We start from the raw sequence: 21,486 nt of genomic DNA on the forward strand, positions 1-21,486 counted from the left end.
TTTTAGTACCTTTTTGAGGCTCTCACTTCTCCAGCAGTATTAAGGCTATTGCTCAGGATTTTAATGTCTGCATTTTTTCTTCTGAGGCTGGGGGGAGGGAGGGAATGAGAGAGAGAGAGAGAGAGAGAGAGAGAGAGAGAGAGAGAGAGAGAGAAGAGAGAGAGAGAGAGAGAGAGAGAGAGAGAGAGAGAGAGAGAAAGAGAGAGAGAGAGAGAGAGAGAGAGAGAGAGAGAGAGAGCGCAATAAGAGTGTGGGAAATTTTGGAGTTAGGATGACTTTATACCCTTAATAGTGGCTGATTTAATATTTGTGGTTTCAGCTACTTATTTGCAAAGCACCCCAAAAGGACCCTAACATGATAAATGGTCATTTTGAGACAAAAGGTGGATCTTCGAGGGTGGCAGGGTGGAGGGCAGCACCGACTAGTGCTGCTCAGATGGTTCCTGATTGACTGGTTGAGGATTCCATCTGTGGGACAGCTAAATCTAGGGCTCAGCGTACAACTCCACTTGGTCCTGGCATCTTGGTTTTAGGGTCACCACCTGGGCCTGTCCTGTTTTCTCCATGTTCCCCTCCCTCTCATTAAAATGTGGTTGGGCCAGCCAGGGGGTCAGTGCACGAGCACCTGCGGTGAGGAAGTGTGGGGGAGGGAGGGGACAGAGCAGGAAATGGGGTCCTAGAGTAATTCTACATGTGCATGGCCAGACCTCCTCTTCCGCTGTGCCTGTCTGAGGAGCACACAGGGAAAGACAGAATCTGGAAGCGGCTTTTAACGGTGTCAGTGCTGCCTTTAGCGGCATTATTAGCACTGCTGGAAGCCAATTCCAGCATGTCATAATTACAAGAGTTTTATCAAAAGGTTGATGAAACTTGGGGGCTCAACAGGGCTGAGTCACATATGTAATTACCTGTTGGAGTGGCTGGAAGGCACTTCCTCCAAACCTGAATAGGATGATTGTTTGCTGCCAGACAGCTCAGGGCATCTCAATCTACATGTTATTGCCTCCTGTTGGCCAAACACCTGAACAGCTGTAGGCTATTCCCCAATCTGACAATGCTTCTGTACCCTACCCTTTGAAGTGTATTATCTTCACCTTGCCTTAGGACAAATTGTGTTAATAAAAAGCAAGGGTCCTGATACAAGGAGAACTTAGAACTTTAGCTGAAGCTCCTCTGACCCCCAATGCCTTTCAAAATTATCTTTCGTCTCTGGACTCTTATTTAACCTACACACAGCCTTTCTCCAAATTGCTGAACCCTTTGTAATGCTGGAACAAGAACCCTGGCAAGCATAACAGAAAGTCGACAACCAACAGAATTGCAGGAAGCCAAGGATCCTTCCCAGCTCCCTACGGCAGCGCCTGGTGGTTTCATCATCGATAGGGTCATGGAAACAATCTCCACTCCATCACAGTGTGCACCCACATAATGCCTTTCTCCTCTGCTCAGTGTGTTGTGCACCACAATCTGATTACAGGCAGATTGGTTGTACTTTAGGTCTATGTTTATTTCTTGAGTAGCTAGCTTTGGGCAGCTCAACCTGAAAATTCATTCAGCACGCTACAGAGAGGCAAGGGAGAACCAGCTCAGGCAGACCTAGACTGGAGTCCTATTTAGATAGACTTTCCATAAGCAGGCCATTCAAAGAGATGTGAAGTCCAGGGACTTCCTGGGGACCACCTTGGTTCAGGTGAGCCTCTGTGTATGAAAACCCAAAGAACACTGACCACCTAGGGACACTTGAATCTTAGAGGGGTTTTGCTTTATGAAGACATCTTCTTAAACTGAAGCTTCTCTAGTGCTGACAAGTCACCGATGATGCTGAAAATGCACAAACAGGGCAAAGAATGTGAGAGTTCGGGCTAAGAACTTCCAAACTTTAAGAAAACTGAGGAAGGAAGATAAATGAAAAAAATGGGGCTCTGTAATAAAGTGGTGCTATGAACCTGTTTTGGGGTGACTTATTATTATACAGTCATTTTATGAAAATAACTGGTTCATAGCATTAAAACTGCAAGACATATTATGGCTAAATTAAAATGGTCCAGAAGGTATAAGGTGAAGAGTATGTGTTCTTCTAATCCTCTCACCCCAAAATTACCACAATTAATCACTTACTATTTATCTGTCCAGAAATTTCCTATGCATTTTTTTCTTGCCAGTAGTGTATGAAAATCCCTGATTCTTTCTAGACCTTTCTAATATTTGCCAAAAAATCACAGGAGAAAAAATTTAGTTTGTTCAGTCACTCAAATATATTAATGAGCACCCACTGTTACCGGAGGTGGACCATTCTGGAAATAGGGTCTTGTAGCATCATGGGAAAGGCATTTCAAGGATACTTGCCAAGGAGGATTTGATGATAGAGGCAAGATTTATTAGAAGGGTACACAGGGCACAGATGCCCTTGAAAAGGCTGCTGCCCTCCTTGGCACTTCCCTGGCAAGTCTAGCAGCAGAAGCTGGTCAATGTTGTCGGTCTGCCCACAGGTTCCCCAGGCCTGATGTCTCACCTGAGACCAGGCTGATTTGCATTAGCTCTGTCTCGCTGCAGGAGGCCAGCTGCAGGGGTGCAGGTCCACACTTGTGCCCACTCGGGCCTGAAAGGCCAGGCCCAGAGCTGCAGTGCCATCAGCACCTGTATGTAGGGCTCTGGTGTCCAGCACAGTCTCTAATCCCAGCTATGCTTTGGCTCAGCACTGCTGCCAAAAGAAGACTGGGCCTTTGTTAAGCTTCCCTATATTTCCTTGGGCTTGGGAGAGAGCAGGCTTTTTTCAAACTACCCAGTCTCTTTTCTGGGGCTTGTATCCTTATCCTATATGATTTCCCCCCAGATTTCCCCAAATTTATCTCCTCCTCTTAATGTTGCCATTTTGGCTTCTACTGTGCATGCACCTATTGAAAGTGCTACCGCTGAGCTAACCTTGAAATTCTGGCAAGAGTGAACAAACAAGTAAAAATTTCTATACTTGAGAAATTACATATTTTTCTTAAGTGTCTTGGTAGAGCACAGTGTTCCTGTTTCGTTATCACCAGATGTGCGGGTTCACCAGCTGACCACAGGAGAACAAAGTTAGATCAGGAACAGGAGGACCAGACAAGTCAAACTGCACATCTGCAGAAAAATCCTCTGTTGCTCCCCTTAACTCAACTACCACTTCCTTTTCATCCTATATAATTAGCAGGCTTCTCAAGAGCTGTTAAGATGGGCTTTGGGACAGGAATTCCCATTTTCTCAAGCCGCTGACAATTGAATCAACCACTTTCCTTCTCACCAGCACTTATCTCATGAGTTTCCTTTTTGGTCATGCAGCCAAACTCAGATTTGGTTTCAAAGGGACTTCCCCTGCACAATCTTCTCCCCGCCCTGCCCTGTTAATCTGGGGAACAGGGCCAGTTGTTCCCTGGGATCCTTGGGAAATAGGTCTCTCCTGCCCATTCAGATGTTAATCCCTTTGGCTGAGCAATGGCAGCTATTCCCTGGAGTGACTGTGAAACTGCCCCTTCCTAGTTAATCTAGTTTACTAATCAGATATCTGGCTCCCTTCCCTTTCATTAATATTCAACTAAATTCTTACTGTAATACCACTATATGCCAAATATGTGTGTTAGTTCTGGGAATACAATGAAAAAAGAAGGCAAATGGCAGGACCCTTTCCTAGTGGGGTCATGGTACAGATGGGGGGACTAATACTAATTCAATAGTCACATATGTAAATGAGAATTCCACTTTTATAAGTGCTATGAAGATAAATACACAGTAGTTAGGGAAACATATACAAGAGAGAGCTGCTTTCATTAGGGAATGGCTGGGTAGCCAGGACAAGCTTTCCCCTAGACGGGACAGTAGAGCTGCAACCTGAAGAATGAGTAGAAACTCCTGAAGTGAAGAAAGAAAGAGGAAAGGGAAAGAACATTGCCAGCAGAGGGAACGTACCATGGACGAAGTCCTGAAAAAAACCCAGGTGGGGAGAAGTTGACGGGAGAGATGGGATCAGGGCCAGGCCCCACAGGACCTACTAAAGTTTATACTCTTTCCCAGGAGGAATGGAAAACCACTGAAGAGGTTCAAACAGGGGATAGACATAATCAGATTTGTTCTTTGAAAAGATTGTTGTGTTAGCTCTTATATTGCTGTAATTTACATTTATTTAATTTTGAGCGAGGCTGGTCATTTGTTCTTATATGATGACCAAATGCATTTCATTTTCTTCAATTTGCCTTGACAACTTTTTTTTTTCTATTGGATTCATTTTCTTCTATTGATTTATAAGCACTCTTCTATATTAAGGAAATGAGCCTTTCATCTGCCAAAAGTTATAAATAATTTTCCAATTTTGTCTTTTGGCTATATTTAGATGTTTTTAAATATTTATATGATCAGATTTATTAATATTTTCTTTATGGCTCCTCAATTTCATGTCATGCTCATAAAGGCTTTCTTTCCTCTAAGATTATAAAATATTTCCTTATCTTCCTAGTGATCATGTTTTTATTTCTTACATTTTAATTGATTTATCTGAAATTTATTTATATAGGAATTGAAGTAGGTTTACCTATTTATATTTGCTGATTGTTGGTTTGCTGTACATCACCATTTTATTTTTCTTGTTAATATGAAAAGCTACCTTTATCAACTACTAAATTTTCATTTGTAAAATATGCATTTAGATATAACTTTATTCTTCATTTTATTTGTTCTTTTCTATTTCTGCACAAGTTAGTAGTATTAATAAATTACAGTGGCTTTGAAACGTATTTAAGTATCTGGTAGCATTCAACCTCATTTCCCCACTATTTTCTTGGAAATGCTGGCATGCTTCCCTTCAAAGCTCACTGAGCGAAATGAGGCAGCTAGAGTGACCTCTGACATCGACCTGAGGGTGCTTGTCATTTGTGTCTCAGTCCATGTGTGACATTCAGTGCCCGTCCAGAGCATTCATGTGTTTGCATATGGGTCTGTGCCCTCTGCTTCCTGGCATCAAGATGCCACTGGGGTTCATGTGCCCTCCCGTGTAGTCATATCAGCAGAACAAACAGATGCCAGGAGCATCTAAACCCTGGGGAACAGGGAATGTGGGCCATTCTTAGCTCTCTTACCTTGATGATAGAAACAGTTATCACGAGAAGTAACAGAACTTCATCTGTAGAACGAAGGGGAGCAAACATCCCCTGGTAGCTGGGGGCTGGCCTGGCTGGGCCTGCAGACCTCTTTCCCTCCTCTCCTCTTCCCTGGCTTCCCTCAGCCCTCCCTCCGCTCAGGTGCCTGCTTCCCTCAGCCCCCCTCCACAGGCACAGCAGGGATCCAGAGCCAATGGACACAGACGCAAAGCTGTGGTGACTTGCTCTGACCTTGAATCTCAGCCACCCAGAATGGTGGCTCCTCTCAGGCGTGGGGACAATCCGCCTGCTTGGAAAAGCTGTTCTGAGAAAGAGAAATAGCATCTAGACAGCATCTGGCACACGTGGCTGCTAAGCAGGAATCATTGTTACCAAGCATCTCACACATTTGATTCATAAAAAGTAACCATGGTTCTAATACTAGCCAATCCCCTCTGTAATTTCTGAATGTTGATTTAAATGCAATCCCCAGCCTGGAGTGTCAAAGCCCTCCAGTCATTCCTAGGTCACCTGTGGGCAACATCCAATAAAGAGATGGGGGATATGCTATATAATAAAAGGCTAATATGCAAATCAACCAAACAGCGGAACGACCGGTCGCTATGACATGCACTGACCACCAAGGGGCAGATGCTCAATACAGGAGCTGCCCACTGGTGGTCAGTGCGCTCCCACAGGGGGAGTGCTGCTCAGCCAGAAGCCGGGCTCACAGCTGGTGAGCCCAGCGGCAGTGGTGGGAGCCTCTCCGCCTCTGCTGCAGTGCTAAGGATGTCTGACTGGTAGGCCTAAGCCATCAGGAGGACATCCCCTGAGGGTTCCCAGACTGCAAGAGGGTGCAGGCTGGGCTGAGGGACTGCCCCACCAAATGCATGAATTTCGTGCACCAGGCCTCTAGTTCTAAACATAAAAATAAGCAGTGAAGTATCGGGTTTCAAACATCAGACTTCCTAGTCTGATATAAACTCTTAGTAGGTCCTGTGGGGTCTGGCCCTGATCCCACCTCTCCTGCAGATGTCACAGTCCAGCCCCCTCCTGCCCTCAGCTGTGCAGGGGTGGGGGTAGCGGGACAGCCCTCAGCAGCCCATGTGCAACCCCTGGGGGCAGGGTGAGCAGAATCACTCCAACCTGCACCCTGGAATGAGCTGTTATCCACTTTCTTGTTTCACAAATTAAACCATCTAAAACTGAGCCATGGTCCTGTGTAGATGGAAACGCTTTCAGAATGAAAGTATCAGTTACCCTGATAGCTCTCATAAGCCAGGAAATGAAGGGAACTAACCAAAAAAAGAAATAGTGAACTAACACAACAAAACCTGAATCCCCAGCCTATTCTCTCGGCCCCTTTCCTTCTACCCCCCTCCTCCGCAAAAAAGCGGGGGGGGGGGGGGGGGCGGGGTGAGGGAATAAAGAGAGAGAAAGGAAGAAAAAAACAGGCCAGGGTCAAAAGGAAATTCTCCCAGGCGGTGGAGTTCTCCAGGTGTTTGTGAAGTGTGTTCTCTAAAAAGCCACCCATCCTTCCACATGTCAAGCCTGAGGGGGCTTTAATCAGCCAGCATGGCAGCACCGGTGGGTACTGGGATACGGGTCACCAGGACGTGGGTCATCAAGACGTGGGTCACCAGGACACAGGTCACCAGGACGCCTGTCACCAGGATGCGGGTTACCAGGACGCGGGTCATGAGGACACAGGTCACCGGATGTGGGTCACGGGACGCGGGTCACCAGGACACGGGTCACTCGGACGCGGGTCAAGGGCAGACCGTGTAGGTGGGATGGGAATGTGGAAGTGCAAGTGCTGGCTCCAGCAGGATGGTCACACTTGGATTTGAGCTGCAGACTGTCATTAGGTGCCGAGGACTCATGATGAACAAACTTGGGAAGAGCAGGGGCCAGAGGAGCAGCAGGTGGTGTGATGTGGGATTTGGAGCAGACACAGAGGATGGTCCATCAGGGCCTGCGGGCCCAGGTCAGCCAGCTGCTGTCTGCAGCCCACCGCGCAGCGCAGCTCAGCTCAGCTGGCACACAGACATTCCCAGCCCACAGTGAGGAAGCCCAATGCCCTCTGTGAACTTACAGGGGATGTGGGTTTGGGTGGGGCCTCCATCCAGTTCCCTAGGGCTCCCGGCTTGCCTTCACCTTCCCTACAGGCCTCCCGCTCCCCTGCCCGCCTCTCCCTCCCCTGCCCGCCTCCCCAGCTGCATCTCCCAGCCTCTGTGCAGCACGCCCTGCCCCGAGTCCTCTGGGTTTACTCGCCCTTGTTCCTTAAGTGGCACTTCCTTCAGGAAGTTTCTCTGGTGCTTCTACCTGGCCGGTCACCTTGAGGCTGGGGTAGACCCTTCCTCTGGGCCCAGAGCGTGTGCCTCCTCTGTCTTGGCACTGCCCTGGCACGGCACTGAGCGCCTGGCTCTGCGCTCTGGCCGGGCTGCCGGGAAGCAGACCCTGGGGCAGAGTTAGCTGGGAGGGGGTGCAGGCACACTGGGAGCTTTTAGTCTTTAAAGAGGAAGTGTGACTTTACCTGCTCTGCCTGTGCAGTATGTACCTCTTCCTGCTACGAGAGTCCGAGGGCAGACAAGGTCGGAAGTGAGCAGGTCAGTTAGGAGGCAAGAGGTGAGGAGGGTCGAGGCGGGGAGCTGAGAGTGGGGGCAGAGGGGGTCGGAGGAGCTGGGTGGCAGCTGCTGGGGGTCAGAACCCCTGGCAGCTGGGTGCGGGCCTGTGACTGTTCAGCAGAGCCAGTTCCTGAAATGGCGTGGCCTGTCCCTGCCTCCCGTCACCCGTGCACTTCCTATTTCACTTGCCCTTTCCTTGCAATTCGAGTTTCTTATGGGGACAGTCAGGATGTTCCAAGGACTCAGGCGCCTCATGTAGAGCAGTGTCAGCAGCGGCTGGTGGAGAGGAGGCCTCCGTGTGCCAGTCTGTGTTCTCACGACATTTTATCTCCTGTCCTGTGTGCAAATAAATGCAAAGCAGACAAATGACAAAGAAATGGGCATCTAAAGCAGAGTCAGGGGCTTCCTTAGGGGGTGAGCCGCACAAAAGGGGGCAGGTGTTTCAGGCAAAATGTGCCACACTTCCCAGCCTCTCCAGGGACGGGGCTGGCGGGGACTACTTGCAGGCTTTCCATTCCTGCTTCTCTCTCCAAAAGGGCCACTGGCCTGGCAGCACAGGAGGCTGGTCACCGGGACTGGGGGCCACTGCTGGGGCCAGTGGCCTTGTCCCTTCCCCGCCCAGCTGCACAACAGGCTGCCTGGCAGGGGGTGGCACAGGGGGAGGGGCCTCGGCCTGGTGCTCCGCAGGCTGTGCTCTGGAGCAGCGGCCGCCAACCTTTCGGGTCTCACGGAAAAGCAGTGGCCCGCGGACCACCGGACCACCGGCTGGCGACCGCTGCTCTGAGCACCTGGAGCTGGGCCCGGGGAAGAACCGGCGTGTGGAGGACCTAAGGTCGCAACTGCAGTGACAATGCTGGCAATCACAACTGTGGTGTGACTGGCCCAGGACAACGGGGCACAATCAGCTTGGAAGGTGCAATGGATGAGCCCAGTACCAGGAGGCTGGGGAGTGCTCGAGCCCAGTGTGTGCGGGGACGGGGCCCTGCAAGGAGAACACAGGCAGGAAGTAAGACTAGCTGTGCCTTCCAAACAAGAAAGCCGGGGATCCAGGTGCCCACTGAGCTGGGGTGTCCGGGAAGAGCTCTGCAGGAGCGGGTGGAGGGGTGCTGGGCCAGCTTTCCCGGGCCTGCATTGGAGACAGCTGAGGCCCAGATGTGACCTCAGTTTGCTTGAAACTGCCTCTGACCTGAGGCTTTGTTCCCTAAGATTATTAGCTCACGGCCCTGAGCGGCAAGTGATGAGCGAGTGGATGCCGAGGAAGGAGGTGGGTGAGGCGGGTGCGGGGTGAGGCCGGGGTGAACAAGGGGCGGAAAGGAGGGAAGCGTGCATCAAAGGAACGGTTTCTTTGCGGTTACACTGAAGCATAGTGATCCCACCTTTGGAGAACTGCTGCTTGAACTACTCTATTATTCTTAGACAGTCTCTTACTCTGTAGGTCAACTCTGCTATTTTTAGATAGTCTCTTACTCTGGAAAATAACTTTGTGGTTTTTTTAGCTTAAATAATAGAAAAGATAAACCTAACTGTCTGACCTTGCAAGCTAGCCATCTAACGTAAAGGGCTGATACGCTGAGACTGATAATACTCCCATGCCAGGTGTCTGTATAAATATGATATGAACTCAAGGTTACGGGTGTTTGTTAGATATGATATGTACTCAAGGTTACAAATGGTCTGTAAAAATAACTTACACAAGGACCTAAAAGATATAAAAAGAGAATGCTTCCTCCTTTGGGTGTTCAGAATGTGACAGAGGTAATCTGCTCTGAACCTGCGCACAATAAAGATGACTCCTAACGAAGTGGCTCATTAAGGCGTCTTATCCAGCTCGCTGATTTTTGATGCAACAACACATGCCAAGGTCCTGAGGCACAAAACCTGAGTCTGTGTGACTAGAGCAAGGAAGTGAGGGCAGAGCGGCACAGGGAGGCAAGGCGGGGCCATGTCCTGGAGGCAGGGCCAGGCCTGAGGCCTGTGCCAGAGGTGATGCTGAGGCTGGGCAGGGAGCGAGGGGCCTGGGGGGGAGCTGGAGGTCAGGGCTCCGATTATGTGTTGAGGCCCAGTCCTTGGAAGTTCACTCAGGTTTGTGGCCCTTACGTTTCTTGTTAGTAAATGAGAAGAGCACTATTCCGCTGGCCACTTTACCCTTGTCTCAGAAGCTGCCTGTGGCTCCTGTCTGCCCTCCGGCCCTCGGCCTGCCAAGATCTGGTGGGAGCCGTCCATCTACACAGGTGGTCTTCCAAGAGGCCGGTCTCTTAGTTCGACCCTCCTGTAACCACTGCCCACTCCACCTGGGTGCCATGGCGCTCACACAGGGGAGCTGACCCCAACCGTGCCACCTGCAGAGGTGCCGATCCCAGGGCCTGGCTCCGATCCCAGCTTCCCAGCCGCTGGGTGCTCATTCATAGATGCCCTCTGTGCAGGCTCTTCAGTCCTATGAGTCCCTCGTGGCTGACCATTTCAGCCTCCCCACTGATACGAAATTTTTGGAATGGAACCCGGATTCTTTGTCCACCAGAGTCGAAGAATGAACAGAGGGTAGTATAGCAAAGGTGGGGATTTATTGAAGAACAAGTACAGACTCCCACGTGGGGAGAGGGAAAGTGTCCCACAGAATGGATGAGTCCCAGGTGGGGAGGGGGAAGGGTCCCACCGACTTCCTGTTTCCATGGTTTATAAAGGCTGCAGTTCCTGTGTCCCCTCTGATTGGTCAATATTCCCTTTCAAATTGGTTACTATAGTGATTCCTAAGCCCGCCTCCCTCATAGTCCTTCCATTCCTTCTGGGCTTTCCTCCTCCTTTATTTTGTAAATATAGACCTTGTTTGGCCACTTCCAGCTCCCTTGCCTTATGGAGATGTAGCTGCACCTGGCTTCCTTGTGCTGTGGAGATGTACCTCCTCCCAGTCTGTAGCCCTGTGCTTTTCCATGGACCCCAATTCTAAAAATTCCCTCAGCCGGCCTACATTCCCCTGAAGTTCCTGTTTCACCACCATCAGCTCTCTTCTCACAGAGCTTGGACTTCGCATGTCTCTGAAACCTCTTAGCTCACCTGGCAAATCCCAAGCCTGCATGGAAGTTCAGTCTGTTTCCACCTGCAAGTGAGTGGGCGTGCTTCCCCAGCGAGGAAACGCATGTTACCGTACATTCTGGTCCCGATCTCGTGGGCATCGCCCAGCCCTCAGGACAATCACTTGACCACCCTCCCCACCGCCAGCCCCCGCTTTAGTGAGGATGTTGCTTCTTTACAAGTCACCAGACTCTCCCTCCCCGTGCTCATTCTGTCTTCCTTTGCTTCTGTGCTAGCTGCTGCTTGCTTGTGGTGGGCGCTGTCACACTCAGCCCAGCCCTCAGCACCCTTCCAGCAGCGAAGCACTTGCCAGCCAGCTCCTGGGTGCTGCTTGCAGAGGACTCTGCTGTCTGTCCCTCGCAGGGCCTCAGCTGAGAGGCCCCTGGGCATGGAGGGTCGTGGCCTCTCTTACGCGACCCAGTGACCTCCTTAGAGAACCGGGCTTCTTGTGTCTGCAGCTTTGGCCTCTGGGCTGAAGGCCCTGGTTTCCGAAGGAGGAATGCCTGCCACAGGACGGAGTGCGAGTGCGAGTGCGGTCCTGTGAGTGGGAGCTGTGGCTACAGGCTGAGCACTTTAGGCTACTGTGTGAAAACACTCCAGGCAGGAGGCGGGGTCACCACCTAGGTCGGGCAATGAACCTTGGTCATTAGGAGAAGAAAGGGCTGCTGTGACATAGCTGGGGGCTGGGGGAATTTTGGCATCCAGGCTATTCATTGGTGTCTCTTGGTGTTCCTCTGCCCAATTTTATCAGTGAATGGATCAGACAGGTGCCTCGCCCTGCCTGAGTGGAAGGTGATCAGGGTTTCAGCCCCCCCACCCCCTCCCATTCCCGCAAAGGACAGCAAGGCTGTGCCACCAGCCAAGCATGAGCACGAGGCCAGAGAGGAGCTGGCTGGGAAGGGGAGCCTGGGAGGGTTAGTCGGGAGGGGATGACGCAGTTCACATCGCGACCAGCCTCTGTGGCTGTTCCTCTTGTTAGAAATAAGGCGAGCCCCCAAGTCAGGGGTCCTGGTAGAACACAAAACATACTCAGGAGCCAGGCAGCAGGCAAACATCTTTACTTCTACGTAGAAGGGTGTGCACACATGGTCTGGAAGTGCAGGCACACCCAGCAGGTCTGCTCGGCTTTATAATCCCTGATGCATGTGACATGTCCCTTGCTCTTGATTGAAGCTCAGGCACACAGTCTTTCCTGATTGGCTAATGCAAAGGGAGGGGTTGGCCTTTGCTGTTTCAAGATGGTGGCCCCCAGGGGAGCTGCAAACCATGCGGCCAACATGGCGGCTGCCAAGTCACACAGTCCAAAATGGCGGCTGTCTAAACTGTTCTTTGACAGAAAAGATGACTTGTTTCTTCTCACACTCTCACTAACTGCTCCCTCCGGGACTTTTTCCTGGAGGAACTGCCCCCGCATTTGCCATAGAAGTGGGTCTCGCTGGCATACAAGGTGGGTGTGGGGGGTGCCGGGCTGTGCGTGCAGACCCCTCAGGAGTGCTGGACATACTCCGGCTGTGTGCGCAGTGGGAGGACAGCCCGCACCCAGTGACCCACGTTCAGGGGTTAAAGGTCTGCTCTTCTCTTCCAGAGCTTGGTGAAGCCAAGCCATTGCCTCCGAAGCAGAAGGGAATTCAGGAAGGGAGAGTCAGAGGGAGCAGTGACCCCCACTCTTTGATGGGCTCCGAGGCCGGTATGGCCTCCCCACTCCTCACTGCCGTGCCTCTGAGCGCTGCTGGCATGACATGCTCTGCGTTATAGGGCCTCTTCACACGTGCCCTCAGCTCCCAAAGCCCGTGACCATGAGCTCAACCTGAGTCCATAGATCACGGAGCAGATTTTATTTCCCAGAAGTGTTTCAGTCCCCAGCCCAGAGCAGCTTTATTTTATGTTCTCGTTGTACCACATTCCTATCCCCAAGGGCATGCAGTCTGTTTGTATTGTGTATTCAGTTGTGTGGCTCTCCCTCCTACTGGACTGTGAGGAGGGCTGGGTTGGATTTGGCTCAGCACTTTGTCCCTCTCCTGGCACAGGGTGGGCACAGGGCATTGGGTGGAATGGCTGAGTGGCTGACTCCTCCCTGCCCCACTCCATCATCCATAAGAAACATGGGCACAAGCTCTTGGGAGCCAGACGTCCTCCAGGGAAAGTACTCAGTGAGTACTCACAAGCTGGGTGCAAAGGACTATATTTACAAGGATTTTTAAGCAGTTGTTTCTTTTGAAATTTAATTTATCTACTGAGAGCTTCCAGGAGCATATACCCTGCAGTGATTATCTGCTATTTAACTTTGATGAGACAAGGTAAACAGATACTGGGCTGCATTTGAAACTTGTAAGCCCACCCCCACTTGCTCTGGTTGGTCTGCTTTCAGAGATTTCCCGCCTCAATGCTTGCTTCCCAGTGCACACGCTCTCTCCCTCCTTGGGGGGTCTTGCTCACAAATGCATCAGGCAGTGGCCTGAAACCCCCCCTCACTAGCCCTGCTCTCTTTTCCACTCTCTCCCCTGCTTCCAGCTCCTTTCAAACGATCTGTTGATTTTTGTGAAAATCAGAGGTGTTAAGAAAAATGATCAAAAACTCACAAACAAGGCAAAAAGATGACAGGCTATCTTTTCAGTGTCATCCTGGAGAAGTGCACCTCAAAGTGTGGGCTGGGGACCCCCAAACCCATTCAGGGTGTCTGTGAGGTTAAAACATTTTTTATGATAACTTGAAGACAGTGTTGGGCTGATCTTTGCAACTGATGAAACACCAGCTGTGGGTAAGCTGCCCTGCTTGTCTTAGCCCAAAACGAGGCCGTGTATCTCACACAGTGGTTAACTCATGGTCTACTTCCCTGCCACACAGGCTCTCAATAAAAAACAAACAGAAACAAAACCACCTGTTTTACTGACAAAATCAATGCCGTATTAATACACTTTTGGATATTGTATAATGAAATGTGCGATCATTTGGAACATCTGCAGAATTGAGTGAGAAAACCATGCATGGGTAACACATCCATTTAGAGTATATTAAGGTAGGACCACAGATTTATTGTAACAACAGAATATGGGAAATTATTGATAAGATTTCAGAACAAAAGTTATTGTTATTGTACATTGCAACTTACCTGAAGAAACTGCCTTGTCTGGTTGTCATGAACTCTCAGTAAGTGTGACCCACAGTGATCTGAAAGGGCTGTTCTATCCACCCTGCCCCTCTTCCAGCAGCAGGTCTGCATGAGGCTGGTGTCCTTCTTACACCCCCACAAGCCACATGCCTCTGTGGCTAAGCGTGGGAGTGCATGTGAGCACCCAGCTGTCCTGTCAGGCCAGGCAGTGAAGAGATTTGCAAAGCTGTAACATTTCCACTTTCTCACTAAATACTTTTGTGGAAAAATTAGTTTTCAAAATAGTATGTTATCTACATTAAATGCAATCTATATATATAAAAAGGCAGTGAACATGACGACCAAACCAACCATTCGACCAGTCACCATGTGGTGCTAGCATAGATGCAAAGTCTATGAGTGAAATAAGAATGAACAAGACAAATGCTTGCCTTCAAGGAGCTTGCACTGTACGAAGGTTAGGTCAGGGATGAGAATTCAAAATTGCCACCAGCACAGACCTGAGGTGCTGCTTCTCAGAGCGGCCAGAGATACACCCAGTAGCAGACTGGGGGCGTGACTTAAGGGCTGGTGCTGATATGAAGGTGGGGCCATTATGGATTTCCCAGAGGACCCAATGGCTGCCTAGGAGGTGGAGCTTTTGATGCTGACTGGCATAGAAATCAACCAATCAGAACCAAATCTGGGTGAACTGCGAGGAGCCAATGGCTGCCTAGGAGGCAGAGTTTTTGACGCTGACTGGCATAGACACCGGCCAATCAGAACCTACTCTGGGTGAACTGCAAAGGCAGAACCTAAGGTGGGGGCTGAGGAGGGGTTTTAAGGGCAATAACTGTTTGATGTAAGGTGTAAGAAAGTGGTTCAATTTTTTAATGACCAGTTTGGCAGTATAGTGCATATGGCTGGCTATCAGTCCAGATATAGGGGTCATGCATTTTTGTCTGCCAAAAGCATCTCCTCCTGCTGAAAAAGGCTCCCCCCCTATTTAAGCAATCCTACCCTATATAATCTATCTATACTAATAAAAGGGTAATATGCTAATTAGACCGGGTCGACTGGCCATCTTCCGGACATCCGACTTCCTTTCGGACAAAGCCATGGTGGTGGGGCAGTTAGGGGCGATCAGGCTGGCAGAGGCAGTTAGGGGCGATCAGGCTGGCAGAGGCAGTTAGGGGCGACCAGGCTGGCAGGGGTTTAGGGGCGACCAGGCCAGCAGAGGAGGGCAGTTGGGGGTGACCAGGCCAGCAGGGGAGGGAAGTTGGGGGTGACCAGGCCAGCAGGGTAGGGCAGTTGGGGGTGACCAGGCCAGCAGGAGAGGGAAGTTGGGGGTGACCAGGCCAGCAGGGGAGGGCAGTTGGGGTTGACCAGGTCAGCAGGGGAGGGCAGTTGGGGGCATCCAGGCTGGTAGGGTAGGGCAGTTGGAGGCAAGCAGGCCAGCAGGGTAGGGCAGTTGGGGGCTACCAGGCTGTCAGGGGAAGCAGTTGGGGGCATTAGGCAGGCAGACAGAAGAGTGGTTAGGAGCTAGTGGTCCTGGATTGTGAGAGGGATGTCCAACTGCTAGTTTAAACCAGCAGTCGGACATCCCTTAAGAGGTCCAGGATTGGAGAGGGTGCAGGCCGGGCTGAAAGACACCCCCTCCCCCCTCCCCCCATACACGAATTTCGTGCACTGGGCCTCTAGTCATAATAATAAAAGGCCAAGAAGCGTCACGACCATAAATGACCAAAAGATTGGTCACCAGGAGGTGCATGGAACACCTCTTGGTCCCCCCCACCAGGGCCGCAGGCTCCCATCACTGGATGGCCAATGGGGAACCACGGGGAACTGGGCTGGGTGGCATGGGGCAGGACTGGGGACTGGCAAGCAGGCACAAGGCATACCTCCTGGTCCCTCTCCCCAGCCGGCAGGTTCTGATCTATCCTCAGTTTCTTCTGAAAGGAATGTGGCGCCTCCACTGCGCAGCCTCCCGGGACGCAGACTCACCTCCGTGAGAGGCTCCTGAGCGAAGACTTCAACAAGGCCTTCAGTGCCTGCAGCGCTCCTCAGCCTTCCCTGCTGAGAGGTGGACTGAGAGCTTCAGCTGTAAAGCACAAACACCCTCAGGAAGAACCCACCACCTTCCCCTCCACAGCCACAAGAAACTATGCATGCTCCTCCCTGAGGGATGGGCGGGGCCAGAGCCTGAGTTGAGTGGTTCCCTGATGGGGGAGGAGCCAAGCCAGGCGGCTGGGCCAGTGCAGGGATGGAGGGAAGGCGGACGGGGCAGGAGCAAGGGGGCAGCCCCGGTTCCCTGCACGCCCTCCCACAGGCATAGCCCTTCCTAGTGTTATGATAAAAGGAGTTGTGTTTTGCTAACTCTGTCCAGGTAAAGGAAACAAGTGTCTGTTGACTTCTGATCTTACTCTCTGAGCCGCCAGTTAATCCCTCTGGATGCATCATATCCAGCCTCCAAAGGATCCGAGGGGTGGGTTCAACCTTCGTCCCACAGGTGAGGAAACTGACCAATAAACACATGCGTCTCATGCCTCAGTGTCAACTCCCGTGGAAATCTCTGGGTAATAACTCAGATTGTATATCTAAGGGTATATTTTCTTCTGTTTTCCTGTTTAATTCAACCCCAGGAATCAAATAACACAATAAAGAATAAAATGAGTTCAGAGGGCTCAGCATTGCATTCCAGGCCTTTGGTCCCACACAAACCGCAGAGCTCAGTTATCCTGAGATGAAAGAAAGGGAAAGGTTTTCCGGCTCAGTTGCAGAGACATCTCATAGCCACATACTAAGGACACGGCATTAACTTAGGGGTGGAAAGGACACAAATGGAATAGAAGATGGAGCCATTTCCGTTCAGATTCAAACCAAGTTAACGAGGCAGAAGAAACACTGGACGCCATGGAAGAATAAGATGAAACGGTTTGGTAGGGAGTGTCACACACCTCGCAGGGACAGCACCTGGGGCTCCGGACATGATGGGAGGAGGGAGGGGGCTGGGTGAGAGGAAGTGCATGAAAAGGCCTGGGAGTAGGAACAAGAGGGTAATATGTGGAAAGTGGGACCCACCAGGTGATGACAGGGGGCAAGCCTGCAGGAGGTGGCCAAGAGCCCCCACCTCTGCTGAGGGGTGCATGCGTCTGTCCTGGGAGCTGCGGCTGATGGAGAGGGAGGCTATGGCTCTATGTGGATGAGTTGCCAATGAGAGCCTCCCTGCAGCCACAGTACTTGGTGTTCTCAACACGGCGGGAGCACAGGATCATGTACACAACATCACTAAATAAAAGCATCCTATTCCCAACTCATTCACAGACTTCTATTTCTGGTATCTATATTCCCAATGTGTCCACAAGAACATTTGGAAAAAGAAAAAAGATTTGTATGTGATATGACTGCATCTTTAGAAAACCCAAGTGATCACAACCAGAGCACTTTTAACACCTAATGAGCCAAATACACTGATGAACAAAAATAGACCCAGAGACACAGACGCATGAACAGATTGTAGAACCTCAGAGGGAAGGCGGGGGACGGTGGGTGGGTGGGTGGGAAAAGATCAACCAATGGCCTGTGTGCATATATGCATCACCCCTGGACACAGACAATGGGGTGGTGAGGGCCTGGGGGTGGGTAATAGGCCGGAAAAGGTTAATGGGGGGAAAGGGGACCTATGTAAACCCTTCAACAATAAAGATTTAATAAAAAGAGTAAAATATAAAATTAAAAAGTAAAAGAAAAGAAAGGCCAAGAATAACTGCCCTGGCCGGGTGGCTCCATTGGTTGGAGCTTCGTCCTGTACATTGAAGGGTGGCGGGTTTGAACCCGGGTCGGGGTGTGTGTGGGAGGCCACTGAGCAAGTGGTGCCTGGAGGAGGGAGGCTCCTCAGACCTAAACACAGTCCAGGCCCTGCCCATGATCCCAGACCCATCCTCTGCTGAGTGAGACCAGACCTCCCAGCTTCCTGTGGAGTCCCTGGTCTCTGAGTCATAGGGCCGCTTCCCCATGTTCCCCAGAATGCACTGCTCAGTAACCAACAATACTAATAAAAGGGTACTATGTTAATTAGACTGGCTGTTCCTCCGGACAAAGCCATGGTGGCAGGGGCCAAAGCAGAGGTGGTTAGGAGTGACCAGGCCAGCAGGGGACAGAGGTTATGGGTGACCAAGCAGGCAGGGAGAGTGGTTAGGGGCGATCAGGCAGGCAGGCAGGTGAGTGGTTAGGAGCCAGTGGTCCCAGATTGTGAGAGGGATGTTCAACTGCCTGATCCTACTTGGGCCTAAACCGGCAGTCGGACATCCCCCAAGAGATCTCAGATTGGAGAGGGTTCAGGCTGGGCTGAGGGACCCGCTCCCCACCCCCCCATGCATGAATTTTGTGCACCGGACCTCTAGTGGGTTTATAATTGCTATTTTAAAATAAATGATTATTTTTAAATTTCTTTCTTTTTTAGAATTTTTTTTTTTAATTGATTTCAGAGAGGAAGGGAGAGGGAGAGAGAAAATAGAAACATCAATGAGAGAGAATCATTGATCAGCTGTCTCCTTCATGCCCCCTCCTGGGGATCCAGCCTGCAACCCAGGCATATGCCCTTGACCAGAATTGAACCCAAGACCCTTCAGTCCACTGAGCCAAGCTGGCGAGGGCTGTTTTTAAACTTCTTAATTTTAACTTTTATTACGGCAGATGTTGACAGATGTAACTCCTCAACCACACTCTTTGGGGTGGCTTTCCCCTGGACTCTTCATTGGTCAGTTAAAGAAACTTCAACAGTGGTCACTGTCAGCACAAAAGTATGATTAAAAACACATGAGAAGGGACAAGGGTAAACATTGGTACAACTGTCTACCCTCCTGACTTCCTGGTGATGCACACTGGAAGGGACATCAGCCCTGGGTTCCTCTGCGCGGTCAGGACGACCCCTCTGGCTGGGCTGCACTGCACTTGTCAGCCCAGAGGGAGCTGTCTGACTCAGCACGGTCCAGGCCTGTTGCACACTGTCTGACTCAACACGGCCCGGGGCCTGGGGTAGGCTGCACACTGACTCAGCACAGGGCAAGCTGCACACTGTCTGACTCAGCACGGGGTCTGGGGCAGGCTGCACACTGACTGATGAACAAAATAGACCCAGAGACATAGATGCATGGGCCCTGGGGCCGGCTGCACAGGGCAGTTCTGAGAGCTCTGTGAGGGACACGTGGAAGGCCCAGCAGAGCCTGCATCTTGTCTACGCTTTGAGATCCCAGTGTTACCCAGCTTGGTGCCAAATCACACACCATAGACAAGGGAGTTTAAACAATGAGACCCTATTTTCTCACCATGCTGGAGGTGGGTGGGGAAACCACGGTGCTGCCAGGTGGGACTCTGAGGGCCACCCCGGGAACTGCTCTGGGCTCCCTCCTGGGCTTGCCTACAGCACCTCCTGCTGGGCCCTCACAGGCCTCTTCCCTGAGACTCCTGCCCCTGGTGTCCCTTTTTGTGTCCAAATTTCTCCTCTTATAAGGACACCCCCGTCCATTGGATTAGGGTCTACCCTAAGGGACTCATTATACATTGGTTGCCTCTCTACAGGCCCTTCCTCCAAATACACTCCCATTTTGAGCTACAGGGGTTAGGGCTGCAGCATATGAATTTTGGGGAACAGAGTTCAGGCCAGAACACTGGGTTGGCTACCTATTCCCTGCACCATGGGTGACGAACACCGCCAAGGAACGGTACCTCGCTCTGTGTCGGCTCCGCTGTAGGTGGCCAGGGACCTGGCTGGGCTTGCCCACATTTCCAGGGTTGGCTGCCCGTTGGCTTACCTGGCATGGCCTTGGCTGGGACACTGAGGTGATGGGCCCTGTTGCCCTTGGGTCTTCTCTGCAGCCACGTGCCTGACCACGCCCTTCTCAAGGTGCTGGCAGGAGGCAGTGGCCGAGCACGTGGGAGTGCAAAGGCCTTCAGAGCCTCTGTCTTGTCATGTGCCTGACATCCAGCATCTGAGATGCTGGAGGCGGAGCGTGTCCCACCCTCCAAGCCCATGTGCTGAAACCCTAGCCCAGGGTGACAGTGTTAAGACAGGCAGCCTTGGGAGGTGGTCAGGTCCCAAGGGTGGAGCCCTCAGGAACAGGTTAGTGTCCTTACACCCACAGGGGCTCCCTTGCCCTCCGCTGCCTGAGGGTGAAGAAGTGGCCCTCTGTGAACAAGAAGGTGGTCCCTTGCCGGAAGCCAATTCCAACATGTCAGCAGGGCTAAATCATCTGAGATGGCTAAATGGCACTTCCCCAAACCTGAATAGGATTGTCTGCTGCCAGACAGCTCAGAACATCTTAAATCTGCATGTTATTGCCTCCTGTTGGCCAAACACCTGAACAGCTGTAGGCTATTCCCCAACCTGACAATGCTTCTGTATTCTACCCTTGATACCTTACCCTTTGAAGTGTATGTCTCCACCTTGCCTTAGGTCAAATCCTATCTAATAATAGACAAATATGCAAATCGACCATACCTCCAACACACCCACAAGCCACGCCCACAAGCCACGCCCACCATCCAATCAGAGTGAGTATGCAAATTAACCCAAACCAAGATGGCTACAGCCACAGAGAGCAAGGTTTCCTAGGTAACAGAGGAAGCCAAGCTTTCTGCCAGCCATTGCAGGCCTAAGCCTCCACTCAAGCTACAAAGTTTCAATTATAGAAGGTAAACAAATTCAAACAAATGGTAGCAGAATGGAGCTTGAGAGAGCAGGCCAGGGTTGCCGCCAGCAACAGGAGAAGCAAAGCTTTCCGCACACCCTGGCCAGGCCCATCCGCTTAAGGCAACAAAGTTTCAATTATAACCCCAACACAAATGGCTGCAGGGCCTCAGAGGGAGCCCCAGGCTTGGCTCCGCTCCAGGCTACAAAGTTTCAATTGTAGAAGGAAAATAAATTCCAGATACCAGGGCCTCCGCTTGCGTTGCCAGGGGGCGTGGCCCACCTGCAAACCACCACAGGCCCCTCGATCAGGCCGCCCCATGCCCCAAGGGAACCCCACCCTGATCAGGGACACCCTTCAGGGCAAACCAGCTGGCCCCACCCCTGTACCAGGCCTCTATCCTATCTAATAAAAGAGTACTATGCAGATTGATCATCACTGCAACACACAATATAGCTGCCCCCATGTGGTCAAAGATCCTGCCCCCATGTGGACACAAGATGGCCACCACAAGATGGCCAACAGGGGAGGGCAGTTGGGAGGCACCCGGCCTGCAAGGGAGGGAAGTTGGAGGTGATCAACCCTGCAGGAGAGGGCAGTTAGGGGTAACCAGGCTGGCAGAGGAGGGAAGTTGGGGGCAAACAGGCTGGCAGCAGAGTGGTTAGGGGGTGATCAGGCTGGCAGGCAGAAGCAGTTAGGGGCAATCAGGAAGGCAGGCAGGCAAGCAGTTGGGAGCCAGCAGTCCTGGATTGTGAGAGGGATGTCCGACTGCCCGTTTAGGCCCAATCCCAGGGATCGGGCCTAAACGGGCAGTCGGACATCCCTTGAGGGGTCCCAGATTGGAGAGGGTACAGGCTGGGCTGAGGGACAACCCCCCTCCGTGCACGAATTTAGTGCACCGGGCCTCTAGTTGT

The sequence above is a fragment of the Eptesicus fuscus genome, chromosome 11 (genome assembly GCF_027574615.1).
Source record: "Eptesicus fuscus isolate TK198812 chromosome 11, DD_ASM_mEF_20220401, whole genome shotgun sequence".
In the NCBI taxonomy this organism is placed as follows: domain Eukaryota; kingdom Metazoa; phylum Chordata; class Mammalia; order Chiroptera; family Vespertilionidae; genus Eptesicus; species Eptesicus fuscus.